Raw genomic sequence first — 21197 nt, 5'->3', positions numbered from 1 at the left:
CTTGGTGTCTGGACTTTGGGCCTGCGGGAGGTGTGACAGTTAGCTTCTCGTCACTTTGGGCCTGCGGGAGGTGTGACAGTTAGCTTCTTGTCACTACCGTGAAGCGCCCGACTCGGGCTGCTTATGAAGAAAAAGCTTCAGTTTGTTTGTGGTTTGGAGGCTGAAAGCCCAACCAGTGTCGTGCCGGCTTCATGGCCAGGGTCACCCCTTGGCTGACCTCACCTTGAGGTGCAGGTGGCCAGGGCTGGGGTGCATACAGGAGCAAGCGAGGGATCCCAGCTTGAGACAGGAGTAGAGAAACTGGGGTGGAGCCAGGCTTGTTTGCTTTGTAACAACAGCCTGGGAAGAACTCCCAGGAATTGCTCCTGAGAACACCCCCACAGGGGCAGAGGAGCTCCCCTGGGCCTCACCTCTTAAAGGTTCTGCCAAGCCGGACATCGTTTTGCCAAGCCTGGAATCCCACCACCCTGGGAGACTGAGGCAAGTTTGAGCCCAGCCTGGGCAACTTAGACACTTAGCAAAAGCTGGGGATGTAGCTCAGTGTGAAGGTCCTGGATTCAATTCCCTGTAACACACACACACACACACACACACACACACACACACACACACGGAGCTTCCACCAAGTCTATCTCCACCATTCTGTGGACCAAACTTTCAATTGCAAGAACCTTTAGGTGGCCGCACTTAACCCATATCTAAACCGTAGCAGGAGGGAATTAGGTTTGGATGGAGTGAGCATGGTGGGTCCCTATGGGATTAGTGTCTTTACAAAGAAGAGACTTTCTCTTTCTTTGCCATTTGAAGACATGGCCATCAGGTGGCGCTCTGCAAGCTCGGACCACAGCTCTGACCACAGCCGGAGCAGGCCAGCATCCTGGCCTTGGACTTCCCGCTTCCAGAACTGTGAGAATTCAATGTTTGTTAATTTAGCCACCCAGCCTGTGGCATTTTGTGACAGCAGCCTGAGCAGAGCAGTGCAGAAGTTGGTAATGAGAAGCGGGTGCTGCGGTAACAGACACCTGAGGGTGTGGAAGTGGCTTTGGAGGTGGGTCGTGGGTAGAGGCTGAGGTGAATGTGGGACAGGGCTGAGATGGCCAGGAATCTTGGCTATTAAAAGAGATTTTGGTGGGGGCTCTGAAGTGAGCTGTGGAGGAAGCGTCTGTTTTCCTAGTGGACACACAAATAATCATGAAGAGAATGTTGGTAGAAATACGGCTGGGAATGGCAGTTCTTGTGAGGTCTCAGGTGGACAAAAGGAACATGTCATTGGAAATTGGAGGAAAGGCAATTCTTTTTATTAAGTACCTTTAGAAAGGCAAAAAGTCTTGGCTGAATTGGGTTCATATTCTACTGTGTTAGAACATGGAGGGGTTGGAGCCTGCAAGCCATGAAATTGGACACTTAGCTTAGTGGCTGGGTTCTGCCTAAGTGCTCATGGTAAAATCTGACAAGAGAAATGAATTGAAGCAGGAATTATTAAGTAAAAAGAAACCAGAAGTTAAACCATGGTGGCTCGTCCCTCTAATCCTAGCACTCTGGGAAGCTGAGGCAGGAGGACTGCAAGTTCCAGCCCAGCCTGGGCAACTTAGTGATTTATCAAGATGCTATGTCAGAATTCTCAGCCTCTCTTTATTGCAAAGGAGAAGAATATGTGTACAGAAGAGAACAGTAAGGGAGTGGCTGAACAGCCACTTGGTACAGAGATTAATGTGGGCACGGATGAGGTTACAGATTGCTTGGAGAAGCTGAAGGTGAAACACTAATGTCCTTGCAGGCCCTGCCAGCCTTCTGCCTGAGACTGGAAGTGGACTTTCCCCCGTTGAGTCTTACATGAGGGCGAAGGCCTGGCCACCACTTGGGTTGTGAGACCCTAATCAGAAGATCTGACCCACAGAAGCGGGGATCACAACTGTGTGTTTGAGTGGCTAAATGTGTAGTAATATTGTGTGTAGCACTAGATAACACTGAAAGCCAGGTCCCCTTTTCTTCCACCTCTTCAAAAATGGAATTATAGCACTTCTGAAGTGAGCCAAACTTTTTGGCTTAATATCAGCTCAGACCATCTGGAATAGGATGCGTTCTCTTCTTAGAATAAATTCAAGAGTTAGGTAAAAAGACAAAATAAATTGTAGTGGAATTGAACTTATGCAGTTAATTGAGACACGCTCTAGGGCTGGGTGTGGTTATAAATCAGACTGGGGCTATGTGCTTAGGTAAAGGAAGGGGATATTGCAGAGTAAACTGGAGGCAAATTCCACTAAACAGGGTGGAGCCAGCCTGGCCATCCTCCATTTGCTCCTGCCTGGAGTGTTCTCCTCTCCTGACAGTGGACTGCACCTCGCTCCTACGTGTCTTTCAGGCCCAGTTCAAGGACCAGCAACACCCTGAAACCCTCCGTGGCCACTATGGGTTTCAAGTTCCAGAAATCCCTCAGATTCACTTAAACGGTAATGGTATGTTGCTGGCTCACGGCACTGAATCGGCTCTAGATAAACTGGGCTTCGCTCGAGGTGCATCCACAGGTACCCCAAATCAATAGCACTTGAGCTCAGATTTCCTTTAACTTAAAAGCTTTATTTCCCTCTGCCTTTCCTCATAGTAACAAAAAATGAGTTTATTTCACACTTTCCAGAGAAGTGCTCCAAGCGGCGCCCTGAGACTCACCCTGATGGAGCTGCTTAGCCTGCACCTCCTCTGGGCTTATCATTTTGCTTAGGAGATTTGAAAACTGGGGTTGATAGAGAAAATCCCCTGGGTGTCCCCTGGGATAGAATCAGCTCCCTTGGAGCCACATGAATCCCCAAACAGAAATCAGTGTCCACTCGACCTTTATTAACTCTTTATTTTCCTACCTCAAAAGAAAAATTTAATCAGAATGGAGAATTAGCAAACAAATAATGAGTGTTTCTGGCAAGTTCATTTTGTTCCTCTTTTCAGCAAGCCTTACCAGAGGTAAGATGTTTGTTTCTAGTTCTGATCCTTCCACATTTCTGATGTGCTTGCTAGCCCTCCCAATTAGAGTGCTGCCTTTTTTTTTGGTACTGGGGATCAAACTTAGGTCCTTGCACTTGCGCAGCAGGCGACAAAACCACTGAGCTAAATCCCTGACCCTTGAGTGCTGCCTTTTGAAAGCAAGGTCTACGATGGGCTCCTCGAATACCCAAATCCCCAACACAAAACCAATGGTGCAAGTGAACTGGGCTTCTGTCTTGCAGACCTGCCTCACAGATTTCCTCTGGTTATTCCCATCTGTGCTTGGAAACTTACTAGGAACACAAATCTGAGCATGAATCTGATTGACATTTTAGGTGTCAGCTTGTCTTGGCTGAGTGATGCTAGCTAGGGTGGCTGGTGATGCACTGCTTTGGGTGGGTCTGTGAAGGGTGTTTTGGAGGACACTGGTATGGGAGCTGGTGGGCAGAATCAGGTGCGGGAGGCACCAGCCCATTGGCTGGGGCCCTGGGTGGAAGAGAAAGGCAGAAGGAGGGTGGATTCCACTCCTTTCTCTCTGCCCTTCTCTCTCTCCCAGAGTGAGTAGGATGCCTTTCTCCTCTGGTCAATGAACTCCTCAACTCTAGGTCCTTCAGACTTTGGACTCTGGGACCTACAGTAGTGTGTCATATAGTGACACGTTACACACCTGGCCACATGTATCTTTTGATTCACACACTTATGATAACTTCCTATACACATCTTTTGGCATATGTGTGAAATGGTGTCTATTCAGTTATTCATTGTAGCATTATTATTATTATAGCATTATTTTTAATGGCAGGAGATCAGTAAGAATCCAGTTACCCATCAGCAACAATCCATTTATCCATCAGTATAGAGTGTTTTTGGTTTTTTTTTTTCGTACCGGGGATCGAACTTGGGACCTTGTGCTTGGGAGGCAGGTAGCAGGACCACTGAGCTAAATCCCCAGCCCTATCCATCAGTATAGAATGGGTTAAATAAATGATAGTTCACCAACACAATGGAATGCTGAGCTGTACTATGTTGTAGTGTAAAAGTAGAAGAAGGTCTTTAGGTACTGTTGTAGAAAGACTGAAAAGTCTTTGCTTAAATGAAATGGCAAGCAGGGTGTGGTGGTGCACGCCTATAATCCCAGCACTCGGGAGGCTGAGGTTCAAGGCCAGCCTGACCTACATAGTGAGACCCTGTCTCAAAAAGCCAAATAAATAGATAGATAGGTACATAAATAGATAAAATGGCAAAGGGAAAAAAGAGTCTCAGGCAAAGCGCATTGTCTTTTGTGAAAAACAAAAAGTAAAAATATATCTTCATATGTGCTTATATTTGCAAAAATGGAATGGTAAAAGATACCTTAAAATCCAATAAAGTGGTTATCTTTTGGGGGAGCTGATTGAGGACAGGAAAGGAATAAAGATGCTTCACTCTGAATCCCTATCGATTGCTTTTTTGGAAATCTGTAAATGTTTTTTTTTTTTTGTAAATGTTTTACCTATTGAAAAAAATTGGAAAATACTGTGAACATCTCCAGTGCCTTTCTCCCTCCTGTCTGTCTGGGAAGTGGTGACTGTAACGCTTGTGTATCCTCATTTATCATTTATACAGTGTGTACTGTCTCTTGCCTTAGGGTGGAGGTGACAGCTCACTGCAGTGGTAGAGTAAAGAGCAAGCCTGGAACTCAGAGCCATCGAACTGCGTTTCCAGACTGGGTTGTGTCCTTTGCTGGCTGTGTGGTCCAGGCCAAGCCGCCTCACCTGTTGACTCCGACTGTTTCCTAAGGGTGAGGAATAAATTAGGTGTTAGTTGCATGCTTAGCCTGGGACGGCAGCTGCCAAATACGTCTTAAGTGATGGTTACTGTTAGACTCGAAGCTCCTAGGTGTTTGGGGCCTTTTACTGCATTTTATTTTCTTCCACCAAATCAGTCTTGGGAGTGTTCTGCGCAGTCTCAGAGGACTGTGTGCGAACATGAAATGTGGATAGTGACATATTTGTTTCCTGGGGGATTGCAGGGACAGAGCCTTCTTGTTTTCAACTCATAATTAGGAAGAATAAGTCCTCACGCAGCCTTGGAATGCAGGGCAGAAGTTGTTGCCGCTTTCCCCCCCCAGGCAGGACCTACCTTGGATCCTCGAACAGTTGGGGAGCAGCAGGAGAGTGACTTGGTGAAATCAGGGGCGCAGAGGCAGGGCTCCCCACTGGGGCTCAGCAGGAAGGGCTCCAAGGCTGAGTCTCAGAGCCTCAGGTGAGTTAACCACATTCCAGATTCTCCTTTGCATTCTGATGCTGGAGCCTGGGGAGTAGCATTAATTCAGCACATAACTGTGAGACCTACAATGTGCCTGGCTACAGAGATGCTAAGGAAGAAACAAAGACGAGTGAAATGTGACCTTTGGTCACAGTTAAAACCAAATCCAGTCCTTCTGTCCTTTGTTTACCATGCAGATGTCAATATGTGTGTCCCCTTCAGATATCAGTTCTGTCCTCTGATCCTTTGTAATAGCGTCGCTCAGATTTAACAAACACCATAATGTATTGTGCTCACCTGAGTGAAAAGCATTTAAGGCCATTAACTGAAAGGTACAAGGCACAGATATTCATATGGGGAAAGGCTTTAGGCTGGGCAGGGTGTGTTTAGTTTGATCTGTGCACACAAGAAGAGACATTACAGCAGCCACATCCCAGAGTAGGAAGGAGGGAGGCAGCCAATGTATTTGCATTAAATCCTCGAGTCTATGCCTCCTGGTGGGTACGGATTTGGTGGGTTGAGTCTGCAGCTAGGATTCAGACCTCCTGACTTCTCATCCTTAATCTGACACTTAGGATTTTTATTTGCAAACAAAACTCAACGGCACTTGTAATTTGTCAGTTTGAGATGATGTCGAGGATGACCAGGAGAGATGGCATAAAAATAATTAAGAATGCTTAAGTTAGACAATTTTAACACTACAGATACTGCAGAAGGGTTCAATATTATAATAGCATGAGGTTGCTGGATGCTCTTAGTGTGGGAGATAACCCTGGTTCCTATTCTGAGACAACTGATTCAATGTTTCTCTAAAGATGGAAACCGAAGTCGAAGCCAATCAGACCTGTGACATCCTGTGCAGTTCAACATAAGGCTGGAGCCAGGTCTTCTTGCTACTCATTTAGCAGCAAATAGTAGCTGTAAGTCCAGCAAATATGGGTCTGAGGAATCGATCCCCCCTTTTCCTCCCCCGGTCTGTAGTGCAAGAGGTGCAGGTGTGGGCTCCCTGGTGGCCCCTCACCCAAGGCCTGGAGCATGATGCTCTGCGTCAGTGACCAGGACCCCAGAGGTCTCTCTCTGGCCATGTGGCACTGAGGTGAGAGGACAGCAAGGGCTTCAAAACATTCCAAGAGGCCCAGGCATGGTGAGGCACAGCTGTAATGCCAGTACTCTGGGAGGCTGAGACAGAAGGATGGCAAGTTTGAGCCTAGCCTGGGTAACTTAGTGAGATCCTGTCTCAAAAAGTAAAAAAGGGCTGGGGATGTAGCTCAGTGCAAAGGCTGAAGGTTCAAACCATAGTACCAGAAACAACAAAAAAATAAAAAGCAAAAAACAGGTGGAAGTGGCCCGCAGTGCCTCTGTCTCGTCCCTCATCTGCCTGCTCCACGTTTTAACAACATTCTGAGAGCACCATACACCTTTTCAGTGTGCAGGCGAATGGGGTAGGGAGTCCCTCAGCTCTGGCCTGGGATGGATGGCTGAGCTCAGCTGAGCCCTGTGCTCGGGGAGCTATGAATTTCTGGGCATCTCTTGAATAACACCCTTGCCCACCTCCGTTGCTGACTCATAAAGGGCAAAGCCTGCCACAAGATCCTGGACTCAGGACTTGGGTTGTTCATGTCATTTCCTGCAATGTTTATCCTGTCCTCTCCGTGTACTTTGCCAGCTAGAACAAAACAGCGCTGCTATGGAAACTGCAAACACCGGGCAATCCTGGCCTTGCACTTGGAAGCCGGGCAGGGAGAGAGATAATGGCTTTTGTTGTTATCTATTGGATGCTGATGCTCAGTTGGTTGTACCCTCAGGCCCTAACTAGGGACATGCTGACACTGCACCAGAAGCTCGTGTGTAAACCTCCCTGGCCTCCTGATGCAAGCCTAAGATAACCGGTCCGGTCCAGCCGGGGCGCTGCTTGTTATCTGAGGCCAACCCAGGGCCCTTCCTTCCCTGCCACCTTCCGTGGTCTGTTCACTCCCAGGTGACTCAGAGCCCTGAAAATAGTCTGCTGAACTCTAACTTGCAGAACCCAGCTGATTGGCAAATTCTACCTCCTGTTTTCAGTTCTTTTCTCTAGTACTAATAAATACATTGTCCTGAGGCGTCACAGGGCATTAACCCTCCCAGTCAGAGCAGCCTGCTACTCTCAGGGCGAGTGGGTGGCTCGACATTTTGCTTCCTGGAATGAATTCAAATGACAGCCCCCTGACAACACATTTAGCATGAAACTCCAAAAGATGATTAAAGCCACTTTGCTGGCTCCAACCTTTTATAGAGGTCAGTTCGCTATATCTGACATTAACAACAATAATACTGGGAGAAGAGAAGCCACAGAGATCGAGTATTTGGAAGCAGGCGCCTCTCACCCCTGAGCTTCCAGGTTAAGTCAAACCCAGCCTGGCATCAAGGAGCTGTGGGCAAACACAGCTGTGTTTAGAATGCACTGATGTCTTGGTCTATTTTCCCAATATTTGTGCTTTGAAAAGAGCTTTCTGCTTGGAACGCACTTGGAGCTCACATGTGTGGCAGAAGAAAATCATTTCACCTCTACTTCTCACATATATCAGGGACTGACTTTCTCTTAAAGTAGTTTTTTTCTCCTCCCTCAGTAACATCCATTTTCTCTGGTTTCGAATACCTTCTCCCCTGAAAAGGATAATTGTGGAAAAAAAAAATCTTCTGACCCATTTGCTTGCAAATGGTAAGAAATATTTGATATTCCTAAAGCTCTTGCCACATAAAGCAGGGTGATTTTCAAATTCTATTTGATCCTTCTAAAAGCTAGCTAGGCTTGTTCTCAGAAAAACTGTAGTACAGGCACAAAAAATAGCTCTAATTTCTGACCATTTTTTTCACATTTGTAGGCTTTGCTCACAAGAATAGTTGGATGTGAGGGAGAGAGAGGAGAGGTGAATCGGTGTGAAGCTGTCATTGCTAATGTCCTCTTTCCTTGCCGAAGAAGAAGGCAGCCCTTCCGGCCACGAGTTTAGTGGAGCTCTTGCATGAGGTGATTAGAAAGCTTTGGGGGTCCGGGGATTTAGCTGGGTGGTTCTGTCACTCGCCTCGAAAGTGCAAGGGCTGGAGTTTGATCACTGGTACCAAAAAACCAAAAAGACAGCTTGAGTTGAGGCCGGCCTTGGTGTTGCCGGGAGCAGCACACTCGGGATGTGCACAGCACTCATCACGGGGTGGGTCTCTTAGTTCTGGCCGGCCGTGGGGACACAGTTTGAGTTTGGGTGTGGGGCGGAATGGATTGGTGATGAAAGGAAGACGTCACTCTGCATAACTGTGGAGGTGTTCGCTAGGCTGTAAGAGGGGTAGCACTGGCCACAAGGGGGCAGGCGTGAAATAAACCGTGCAGGTTTGGAAACCAGGATGCAGAACCTGAGAGCACATGGTCAAGATGACCAGACAGCTGGGTTTTGTTTGACCTGGCAACGTGTGTATTTTGAATTCCAAGTAGTAGCTTGTTACGGTTTAGGTCTAGAATGTCCCCGAAGGCCTCGTGTGTTCAGAGGAGGGGCGTTTGGAAGGTGATTGGATCACTGGGGTGCTGTACTTATCTGTGGATTCATCTACGGATAGAGCTCAGGGTGCTGGCTCCCTGCTCTCGGCTTCCTGCCCGCCATGACCTGAGCAGCTTCTCTCCGCCCAGGCCCTTCCACCATGCTGTTCCTGGGCCTGAGCCAACCATGGACTTTAACTCCTAAAAACAGGGAGCCAAAATAAGCCTCACCCCTTTCAGTTGTGGGTGTTGGGTATTGTGTCTTAGCAATGGGGAAGTGACTATGATGTAGCCAAATTATAAAACTATGGAGATTTTTATATTGAAACATAGATTTTAATTGTCCTTCAAGCAATTGAGAGGTCTGACAAACAGGGACCCACAGCCTGCATGGTGACCACAAAGGAGTCTGGGTGGAAGCTGCTTCCTGTAGGCAATGTGGGCTTTACCCACTCTGTCATGGCTTTGAGCAGAACCCCTGTCATCACCGCTATGACCTGGTGACCACTCTTGGCATCCATGTTTGTGACTCCTGCTTTGAGGATATCAGCCCGTTGTTGTTGTTGGTGGTGGTGTGCATGTGTGCGTGTGTGCGTGTGTGTGATTTACCTGCTGGAATGTTAGGAGAATAAAGTGTGACCACAGTCTGCACCTTCGAGGGAGAATCAAAGGAGTTTGGATATCAGATGCCAACAGCGTTCTCCATCTTGCCAGATTGTTCTGTGGGGTGTGAAGTGTCAGAGTCACCACTTAACTATTCTGCAGAAGTCTCACTTCTGTCTTTGGGTCATTATTTCAGATGAATAATTCAGATTTAGCAAAGTGTTCAGCTGGGAGGAAGGAGAGTTTGGAGGATGGTGGATGCCTGAGAGTATGGTTCCTTGAAGGGCAGGGGGGGTGTCTTGGCTCGGGTTGCATCTCTGCGGAATACTAACCCTCTGCGGTGGCAGCACACTGCCTGGATCCTAATGGTTCAGCACAGCAGCTGCTTACCCCTCTCCATAATGCAAACTGATGATGAGGGGCGGGCAGCAGGGCTGGGAGGCCCCCAGGACGCTGCTGCTGTAGAGGCCAGAGGCCAGATACTCTTTCTGGCGGAGTTCACTGCCAGGCTTGGGTGGGTGGGGCACCTATCGGTTCTGGTCATGTCCCTTTGTGCAGAGACCATTGGCATTGCAGACTGAGGAGGGAAGAGAAAGGGAAACAGGACACAGGGAACTGCGTAGATCATCTGTACTGCAGAGGGAAAGGAGGGGTGGGTTTTGGACCCAAGGGTCAGTGAGTAGAGGCAGGATGTGGGATGTGTCCTCTAGTGAGAAGCAGTGACATTTTTGGGTCTTTCCTCCTGAGATGAGCAGAAACATCACCTTTAGCACATGGGTTTGTGTCAGTTCCAACACTGTGATTCTCTTGAATGACCTATGCTTTTAGGGGAAATCCGATACACATCTCTGGGTAGCTTTATGTCCAGAGAGCACGGTGAGGGAAGGGCTCCCTGCCCACGTCCCTCTTGGCTGTCCCCCAGGGAGGCAGTAGCATGGTGTTTGATGAATCTGTACCCAGGACCTCCAGGCCCTGGGCAGGAAGAAAGTGACCAAGCCCAGAGCAGGGTAGTCTTTCCAGCAGAGGGCTGAGAAGCGAGTTCAAGGCATCCCTGCTTGTGGACAAGATGGGAAAGATGACCTTTGAAAGGGGGATGTGATTGTTTGGGTCAGGCTTTCTTCAAAGCCCAGTAGCCTTTCAGATGGGCGAGTACTGTTGGCCGAGTGCCTGCTCAGCTGGCCGAGAACACTCTGCAACCTCATCTCATTCATCATCACGACACCCTGATGAAGTAGGTGGAATCATCCCCATTTGATGGGAGAGGAAATGGATATCCAGAGAGGTTGTTGGTCTGGTCGCTGGCGAGGGGCAGAGCCAGGATTCCCCTCTGAGTCTGCTAGATCCTAAAGCCAGTCCTGCACTTTCCTTACCAGCGAGGAGTCGCTCCATTCCATTCACTGAGGAAGGACACCTTGAGTGGTTGACATTCTTGAGGGATCAGAGCCTCTGCCCATGAGTGACTTGGGTCTGCAGACCATATCCAAGGATCTCAGGAGGGTTGGGGGTTCTTCTTGGATGACAGTTGGAATGACAAGACCTGCTACGTGAGGTGTTTTCGATTCTGGATGTCCTAGAGTTCTGAGAGACCACAGATAAGAGCAGATTCCACATCCTTCCTTGAGAGCACAGGTGGCATTCTGGAGGCTACAGGCCCTGAAATGCATCCTGAAAAAAGAGGAAATGAGCAACACAGGTATATACAATGCATATACACATAGATGCATGTTTATAATTATACTTCGAATAAAAATGATTTTCAACTCTAATACTCTTTTGCACCAAGCCTCCCAGTGCTTTCCTTGTACTTATTAGTGCTGGTGGAGAAGCAGGTCTGAGTCGAGAGTGAGGCCACCAGTCAGGCAGAGGTGACAGGTGGGGATGTCATGGAGAGTCCAGGAAGAGCTGGAGGACCCACAGGCCTGTCCACAGAGGTGCCCGATGGAGCCAGGAAGTAATCAGCAGGTCTTCCTCATGGAGCTGGATGGGTGAAGTGGTCTGATGTGGCATGGTCTTCGATCATCTGGATACTAGTGGTCATTTTCCCTCTGAGAGATGTTCTATTCCAGTCTGTCTCACAGGAAAGGGAAAAAGTCAGCCCACTTGGCCTGGGCAGCAGTTCTGAGGATGGGCTCAGAGCTGGCTGCATTCTTCTTTGCAGACAGAAAGGTGGATGCTGGCAGAGAGAGAGCTGAGGTTTTCCTCCTCCCTCTCTGCCCCATCTTGCTCCCTCCTCCTTTTCTTTCTTCTTCCCTTTCGTTTTAGAGCTTGTGTCTTTGCAGCAACCAAGATTCTAAATTCGGAAACTCAGTAGTAAAATTTAGCCTTGTATCTGAGGAGTGCCACTCAGAGAAACATACCGGGTGTTAGTGATTTATAAATGAATAAAATGCAATGACTGGATTAAATGGACATCGGAAGTTCGTTGAAGTTCATGGAAAGCATCAAATTTTTCAGTTTCCTCCAGGTGCATTGAAATTACCTCATTTCAGGGTCTGAGTTCAGTGCTTCTGCTTTTTAGACAAGGCTGCAAGGCGCCCCACTAGGTGAGTCAGGCTTCGTTACCCCTCAGCTGTTTTCTGGCTGCAGGCGCGTTGGAAGTCAGAGAACATACCTGACAGTTAAGGTAGAATCAATACCCATTTCTTCTTGGGACCCAAGTGTATCATTTAATTTCTAGGCATAGGGAGATCCCAGGCATTCCAATTAACAGCTTATTTTTTTTCCCATACAGAGTGTAATAAACTAAACATTGGACACTTGAAAGAGAAAAAGAAAACCCATGAAAGAAATAAATGTCAAAAGGCAGAAATCCTGTTGCCCTAAGGCTAGTTAGGTGTTTTTATTCAGCACAAGGTAGATAAGACGGTTCTGATATCCAAAGACTTTTAAAACAGTCTTTGAGGAGTTATAAGTAACAGGAAAAATGTTCAGTGCATTTGTAATTGTATATCATGCATTATTGAGCATATTCATGGCCAAAACCAAAACCAAAACTTTTGCATTGCAGGCTTTAACAAGAATCCTTCAGTTTTTTCCTCTGAAGATTAAAACTATGTTTCACAGACTTGTTTCTGGTTCTCTAGATTTCAAATCTTGTTTCACTTCTGCCACCCACAAACTACCAGTGGTGGGCGTATTAGAGAGGTGACTGCTATGGTCTAAATTTTGTGTTCCCCCCAAATTAATATGTTGAAACCTAACATCCATTGTGATGGTATAAGTGGGTGGATCCTTTGGGAGGTGATCGGATCGTGAGGGCGAGACACTCATAAATAGTGGGCTTCATGCCCTTGTTAAGAAGACCCAGGGAGCTGTGGGTGCTCTTCCACCACATGAGGACACAGAGAGAAGGCACTGGTGTACAAGCTTGGAAGAGGACCCACGCCTGACATCAAATCTGCCAGCACCGTGATCTTGCATTTTTAGACTGTAGAACAGTGAGAAATAAATTTGTGCTGCTTGGAAGTCACCCAGTTTATGTGTTACTTCGGTTTTAATGGACTAAGATAGTGGCAGTGTATTCTGGTTTCTCTGGCTTAGACCCACTTGACACCTGACATCTTGGCATCATTACTAGTAGTGTCCTTCATTCCTTCTCAGAAGTGTCTGGTGGTGAGGAAAGAGATTGAAGCACCTGGTCTACCACCCATTTCTCTCCTGATTCCTGGGGCAATGCTTCCAGGAAAGAAAGCAAGAAACCTCTTTAAATCTCCTTGTAAATGTGCTGAGACCTGGACCTCTTGGTAGACTAATGATATCTGATTGGAGAGTGTTCATGTACAGAATGTCACTTGGAAATCCCTGGTTTTGGATTACTGATGGTCAACAAACCTAGACTCTTTGGATTTATGATGCATGATCCCCAAGGAGGATTACGTTAACTGTAGAACTCTCTGGGTATAAAACAGTGTGTTTCATAATCTAAACATTCTCCAAAATGTGAGGTGATGCAAAAACCTCACCCAGAGACCCCATGTATTACTACTCTGGGATCTGGAGACCGTCCCTGCCCACATTATACTCTGGTGTGGGAAGAAAGGGCCTGCAAATTTATGCAGCCCATTGTGTATATCACTCTGCTTTGTTGGGGCCTCTCAATTACTTCTATCCTGAAAATTAGTAGTAGAGCTTGATTGTGAGGAAGACCTGTGATTTGTGAGTCTGATTTGACACCCAATCTGTTAAGCTAGCTTGCTTTATTGAACAGTAGATTACAGGGTGTCCAGGCCTTAGGACGCATCCACACTGCGATGTGGCCTCTAGCCCTGCATCTCTATGTCCTGATACTGGTGAGTTTTTTCAGATCATGGCTAACAACTGCCTGGTCCTGCTGATGTTTTGTTCTGATTCTGTGTTGTGAGAATTCCTAGTTTAAAACCACTGGTTGGACTTTCTGGGTCCCGATTGAATCCTTGGATCACATTCTCTCAACTGGAATCAGGCAATGTCTGGGGGAAACGCTGCTCCCCAAATGCTGTTCATGGTTGATTCTGGGATGTGCCCTTTGGGACCCAGGTACAAGTCTACTTGATTTCACAGAATCACTGCATTACCAAATTTTTAGTTCCAGCCCCCTTTCAATGCCTTATAGCACCCTTTAGGCCACAGACAGTGAACTTCCAGTGGATTCAGTACAAGTGCTTAACAGACCCTCAACAGGTTTCCATTGTTTCGAGACACCGGCCACACCACAAGGCGAAAGAGGACACAGGGTACCCGAGAAACGGCCCCTACCCCTTCCACTCCGATTGTGTATCACAGCATATTGAAGAGTCTTTAAGGAGACTAAAAGATGTCATGATTGACAATAAAATGCCAACAATCTAGTGCTATCCCAAAGTTGGAGATAAAATCTCTTCTACTATCAAATTTCCCAGGAGAAATTAGTATTCCAGAGGTAAACCTCTAATTTCATGTCCAGATATTAAAGCCCAAAAGGTATAAAGTTACAAATGAGAATGTTTTGAAGTTGTTTTGAAGTTTTGGTCTTGAAGTTGACCATTCTTACATTGAAGCCCACTGAATCATCACCTCCAATTTCTTATCTTGCGTTGTCGCTGAAACTCCATCCCACCCCAGCAAGCACTAAGTACAGCGAAGATCAAGTCCCAGCAGCCTGTGCCACTTTTGCTGAGGGCTCCCTCATGGTTCGAGAGCCATTGCTGAAGGCCATGTGGTCTGAACTTTGTTGCTGTGGTTCACGTGGTTTTTTTTTTTCCAGGACTGAACACTTGGCCTTGTGCCTTCTAAACAAGCTCTCTGCCACTGAGCTGCACCACAAGCCCGTTCATTCTTTGTAGAAATTTGGGCTGTCCTTGCATAAGGCCAGAGTGGAAAAACATCTGCTTCCAACCTTCCCTCTAGGAAGTAGTCACTTGGCCAAGGACAAAGCCACTGTAATCCCCAAGAGAAGCTTTCCCCACAATGCTTCTTTTTTTTTTTGGTACCGGGGATCAAACTCGGGACCTTGTGCTTGCTAGGCCGGCGCCAGAACCACTGAGCTAAATCCCCGGTCCCCCACAACACTCTTCCTGTGGGCTTCAATACCTGGTGTAGTTTCCGAGGTTCACTGAGTTGAAGGTTCTGTCCAAAGTGATTCTGATTCAGGCTTAGGGTGGGGCTGGGGAAGCATAGTTTAACACCCGAGGTGAATCAAAGAACTTTGTTCTACTGCATCTGATTGTCAACTCCTTGAAAGTATTCTTAGTTTATAGCACAGCACCTCGCATTTATTAGGAACTCAACAAATATTTGTGTACCAAATAAATCACTGTGAATCAGAAAGGTGAGAAGGGATGGGAGAGAATCTGAGGAAAGATTTCATGTTGTTCTTCACTGTCCGGAGAGCTCTTGTGAGCCTGGCCAAGGATGAGAGATACTTCTCGCCTCTGAAAATGTGTTTGCAAGTGTTTGGTTTTAGATTTTGATTGAGGTGGGACTGGGAAGGAGGAGAAGCAGGGATATTATAAAGTCAATTCCTCCTAAAATTCTGGTTCTCCAGGATCCAAAGTTATGCCAAGCTGTTTGTCAATGAATGTCGCTCTCTACTGTGACTGGTGCCATCAAATAGTCAGAACCTACACTGGATGTAGAATATAATTTATGTTATCATTTTCTGATATAAAGTTTTCTCTGCAGTGCTTTATAACTCATAATTTTATACAGCCACATCTGATTTTAGCTCCATTTTGACTTGCAAGTGTACTCTGTTACCTCTGACATCCTGATTTTTAAAAACTTAGGTACAGTACTACAGGCAAAATTCTTATCTTTGTGGAAGTTCCTTGCATCCTCTTATGCTTACTCTTTTTTTCCTCTGAACCTCTCTTCCACATCTCTAAGATAGCTAAATCTCTGTAGCCAATCTGATTCTCCCAGAAATCACTGAAAGTCCTTCAATTAAGGAACATAGCCAACAGCAATCTGTAACAAATTTCAAACTTTCATCTACCTTTTTCTCAGAGAGCCACAGATTTGGTTTAGAATGGCCCATCAGAGAGTTGTCAAGCACCGTCTAAATGCAACATGCTTTCCTATTGGTAGGAGAGCTATCATTACGCTTTATGAAGGTTAAAAAGTATGTGTCAAAAAAGGGCTGTGGTCCTGCGGCCCCTGGGGTGTGGTGGAGGTCAACAAGGTAATCCTACTGTCACTACTGCGTGTGACAGCCTGTGAGCCCCAGCAGATATTCCCCGGGGTCCAGCAAAGCTCCCTAGCCCTGGAGCTGCAGTTTGCGTTGGTGAATACCTCAGGTGAGGCTGGCTGGCTCTGCGGTACTGCGAGCTACCATGCAATCAATCACCTTGCTCCTTCTTATACCTGTATCTCCCATTGTGAAGGGAAAACTCAAATTCAAAGACATTTATATATTTTGTTCTTCTGAGTATATTCTAAATCTTTTGGACTTTTCTTCTTTCACTCATGAAGCAAAAACCCAGCTCTAAAAGTAACTGGGTGCCGACAGTGTCCCATCATGACACATTCCCTCTCACCTTGTTTCCACAGTAAGCTGATTTGTATGTTGTACTTTGGCCAACAATAGGACTTGGATCTCAGCCACTGGACTCATCTGATCTCCTGCAAATCGAGGCAAGCCATAACCCAGGGGTGGTTCATTTTCATCCAAAAATGTCCCATCTTTTATCTGTATTACCAATTTATTTTGGTCCAGAAACAATTTCCTGGGATCCCCTCACTGGTGATTCTTAAATGTTGGCATGCAACAGAATCTCCTGGAGGCCTGGGGAAACAGAGCAGGCTGGGCCCCACGCCCTGAGCTTCTGATTTAATAGGTTTGGTCAGGGGTCTGGGAGTCTGTAGTGCTAGTAAATCCCCAAGTGATCTGGATGCTATTGTTGGTCCAGGCACAACACTTTAAGGAGCATTGCCCTAAACCAATTTTATTGATTCTGATTAACTTCTGGACTGTGATAAATTTAAAATACCATTAGGTGAAGTTAAATAACATCAGGGGGAGATGACGTTTAATTAAATTAGATTAAGTAAATTAAATAAATTAGATCAATTTAAAATGTTACCGGATAAATTTAAATACCACCGGGTGAATTTAAAATACCATCAGTCAGGGATAATGGTGCACCCACAGGTTCTATGAAAAGGGGAAGGAAGTCAAGAGTGAGAGAGAACTTTGAGAATCTCTTGTTGGCACAAATTTTTCAAAAGATATAGGAAGAAGGTCGGGTAGTGATTGTGTATATCCATGTGTTGATACAAGTACAACAAAACATGGTAACTTTTTCTTTTTTGAGACAGGGTTTTGCTATGCCATTCAGGCTGGTTTTGAACTCTCCATGTAGCCTAGGCTGGTCTCGAACTCACAGCAATCCTCCTGCCTCAGCCTCCTGAGAGCTGGGATTGCAGGCATGCACCACCACACGTGGTGCATAGTAATGTTACAGTGTGTAATTATATCAGGTCAGCTAAACTATGGGTAAAAATATAAGCCTCATAGCCTGATATGAGTTCAATATGTGGATAATGCAGGAGTTAATCCTATCTCTTTATTATGAAAATATTTATTAGGGTCTATTATGTGCATGGCACTGGACTAAACATAGTTGGAGTTGGATGACAAGATATGGTTCTGAGATCTTGCAAATCAGTATGAGATTAGTCAGAACTACAGTAGAGGTATCATATAAGTGCCATAAGAGAAGCACAGGTATATTATTTTGGGTGTTCAAAGGAAGAAAAGATCATTTGAGGCTGGGGTTATAGAATGGAGAATGAGAAACTGTAATAGAAGAGGCATCTTTTGATGTGACAGAACTCCTTAAGACAGGGACTGTGAGCTGTTTGTGTATTTGAGGACACTAGTTGCTCCGGTTTGAATGTTTGTCCCCTTCAAAACTTGGGCATCGGGAACCCCACCAATGCAACAGTGTTGGAGGGTGAGGCCTAATGCAAGGTGTTTAGGCCACAAGGCTCGGCTCTCATGAGTGGATTAATACCAAAATGAAAAGGCTTTCAGAAGTAGGTTTGCCCCCTTCTGACTTTCTGCCTCATGAGGAGGAGTGTTCCTCCCATGTGAGGGCTGTAGCATTCAAGGCGCCATCTTGGAAGTGAAGGCTGGGCCCTGACTAGATCCCAAATGTCCTTGTGCCTTCATCTTGGAATTTCCAGACTGTGCGAAATAAATTCGTGTCCATTATTAGTTACCCAGTCTGTGGTATTCTGTTTATGGGAGCACAAAATGAACTGTGACTCAGTGGGTAGGTTGTCACTGAGTATTTGTGGGTCCCTATCTTGAAGGGTGAGAATGACTTAGGTAGTTGAGGGCGAGGACCTTCAAAAAGAATAGGAACATTAACATATGTCCATCAGCAGATGAATGCATAAAGAAAATGTGGAGTACAACTCTGCCATAAAGAAAGATAAACTTTAGTCATTTGTAGGAAAATGGATGCAGCCTGAGACCATAATGTTAAGTGAAATAAATCAGACACAGAAGCTTAAATATCACATGGTTTCACTTATACGAGAAACCCAGAGTAAAAATGAGGAGTAAAACAAAGGATAGATAATAGGAAGTAGGGAGATAGATTGTTCTCAAAGAGGAAGAGGATGAAGAGATGGCAGGAGGGGGAGGGAGAGGAGGGAAAGCGGACGAAAAAAGGAGTTAGGATGTGCTATGTACACGTGTGAACTCCACACGAGGAGTGTAAACATTATATACTACACATATGTACTAATAAACTAAAGTTAAAAAAAAGAACAGGCATATTAAAAGACTTTTTTAGGGAAGAGGGAGAAAGTATAGGAAGACAAAAAGGTCAGATGTAAAGGGCTTAAAGGCCACTGTGAGGAATTTATTTTCAAGTGCATTGTGGAGACTTGCTGATGTGTTCGAACCAGACAAGCATTCAGGTAAGCAAAGAGGGTCAATTATGTGAGGAAGCTCAGCCTGGACTGCTGAGGGAGACGCTGGCAGTGGAAACAAACCAGCTTCCACCAAGTCTCCAGATGAGTGAAGCCATCCCAGGCTGTGTCCCCCCACCCAATCCGGGTCAAAACTAAAACCATCCACCCAGCCTTCAGAATCATGAGTGAGTAAGTGATCATTATCCCTCGCCATTATGTGCTGGACTGGTTTGTTAGGTAGCAAAAGCTAACTGTTCTCTGCCTCACTTGGTGGACCTTTGGCCCACATCGTCAACGGTAGCTTTCCCAGCCTTGAAACAGAACCTAGAGATTTTCCAATCATGCCTCTGCCAACCATTGACTTTCTAGTCCTGGCTGGCTTAAATTCATTTCTTATTTTTAAAACAGAACAAAATAAGAAGTCTGACTTAAATTGTCAACTCTGTAGCAGTAGATCTAGGAACGATTCTCTTGAATTTAATCCTTAATCAACTAGCCCACTTGGACCTATCTTGACAGTTTCCAATAAATGCTAATTACTGTTGCCACCCCAGCAGTTTCCAGCTGCAGTGAGCATCCATCTGATCTGGGTTGCTTGCAGAATTCTCATCCTTGGGCCCATTTTCAGGAACGTGCCTCAGAAAGTCTGGGAGTCACATCAATAACAAGCACCCAGGATAGTTGTTATTACTATTATTGTTGAGAGAGGGTCATGCTGGGTTGTTCAGACTGCCCTTGAACTTAAGATCCTCTTTCCTCAGCCTCTGGAGTAGCAGCGATTACAGGCAGGTAATCCAGAGATTGCTGATGAAGTTATTTTACCAAGTATATTTTAGAAACATTGGCCTAAATATTAAAGGTTGATTCTGAAATAGTGTATTTGTGTCTCCTCTCTGGCCTTGCTCTTTGATTTGCCCTTAAGTACCAGTGATTGGTAACATTTCCTAAAAGAGGCCAACCTGGGAATAAGTATCAGGACACTGATGTCAATCTCCCAAACTTATGCTCCCTAGGTGCCAGATTTACTCATGTAATTCCCCCTGTTCTTCTTGATATTTTGATTGTAAATGAGGTATACTAAGAGAATTCATGTAATTAGCATATGGACCCTGTTCCATGGGCATCTTCTTTAGGTTTCATCAATCACTGATACTCTTACTCCTCTTTACCAAGGTGGTTTGAACAGTTACACAGCAAGCAGGGGGCCAAATTAATCGGAGTCTAGATTTCCTTAGGAGCTCCGTCTTCCTTTTTTCTTAGTTTTTCCTGCATTGTGTTGGCATTGTGTTACATTTCTGACCAATTTCATCACAAAATTACTCCCTGAAAGAAATAGGGAGGGTGGGAGGGGAGGGAGAGAGAGAATAGTTTTCTTTATGCCCCACCAGGATTCTTTTAAAACTCACTTTTTTTTTTTTGTACCAGGGATCGAACTCGGGACCTTGTGCTTGCGAGGCAGGCACCGGAACCACTGAGCTAAATCCCCAGCCCTTAAAACTCACTTCTTTTGCTCATTTCCCCACCTGGCAAGAATATAGAACTTTTGTTTCATTTATTGATGATTTTTTAAAGAAGGTTGTAATGGTTTCTGTTGGAATCATCAGTGAAAGTTTGAACAAAACAAAACAGAACAGAACCAAACTGCATTATGTGGGGGAAATACCCTGATTTTTCTCTGATTATGGTAGAAGGATCAAACTGTGTAGGTGAAAATAGAGAGGAACCAGAGAGTAATTTAGCCATGTCAGGCACCGAGAATGATTTCAAAATGATGAGTGAGCTTAGTTAATCCAAACATCTATTCCATTTCCTAAAACAGCAATCAATCCATTTGATGGTTGGGCCGAGCTGGCTGTCAGCAGACTAAAGCCGTGCTCTTCAACCTGAGGTTGTAGGTTTGCTGCACAGGAGGGGCTCCAAATTGGAGTGTACCAAGGAAATTTCCCCTCCCTCCTTCCCTGCCTCCCTGTCTCTGTCTCCCTCTCTGTCTGGCTTCTTTTTTCAGTGCTGGGAATTGAACCCAATCTCATTAAGTCTCCAAGCTGCCCAGGCTGGGCTCTGTGATCCTTTTGCCTCAAGGGAATTTCCTTTTGTCTTCAAAATGCGCATGTTTGGGTCCCTGCCCTCAGCTTTGGATGCCTTCCTGGGATCCTGCAAAGGCTTGTCGGTCATGCTATAGCCCTTCCTGCCCAGTTGAGAACCTTCGGGTAAGTAGTCACATTCAGGCAGTTTGAAAGGCCTAGGGCAATATCTCCCCACTCTTAGCAGTTTTAATAAAAAGTTATAAAAAATGGCCGGGGATTTAGCTCAGTGGTCCCGCCGCCTGCCTCGCAAGCGCAAGGTCCCGAGTTCGATCTCCGGTACCAAAAAAACCAAAACCAAAACCAAACAAACAAAAAGTTATAAAAAATGATGTAATGATGGTTTTCTAAAAGAGAAAACAAGAACCATGCTATGCTCATCTAAGTAACAGGATCAATTTCCTTCT

Source organism: Heterocephalus glaber, unplaced genomic scaffold, assembly GCF_053883595.1.
Source record: "Heterocephalus glaber isolate CG9 unplaced genomic scaffold, H.glaber_assembly_v1.0 deba00001586, whole genome shotgun sequence".
In the NCBI taxonomy this organism is placed as follows: Eukaryota; Metazoa; Chordata; class Mammalia; order Rodentia; family Bathyergidae; genus Heterocephalus; species Heterocephalus glaber.
Note: the sequence above shows the minus strand (reverse complement) of the source record.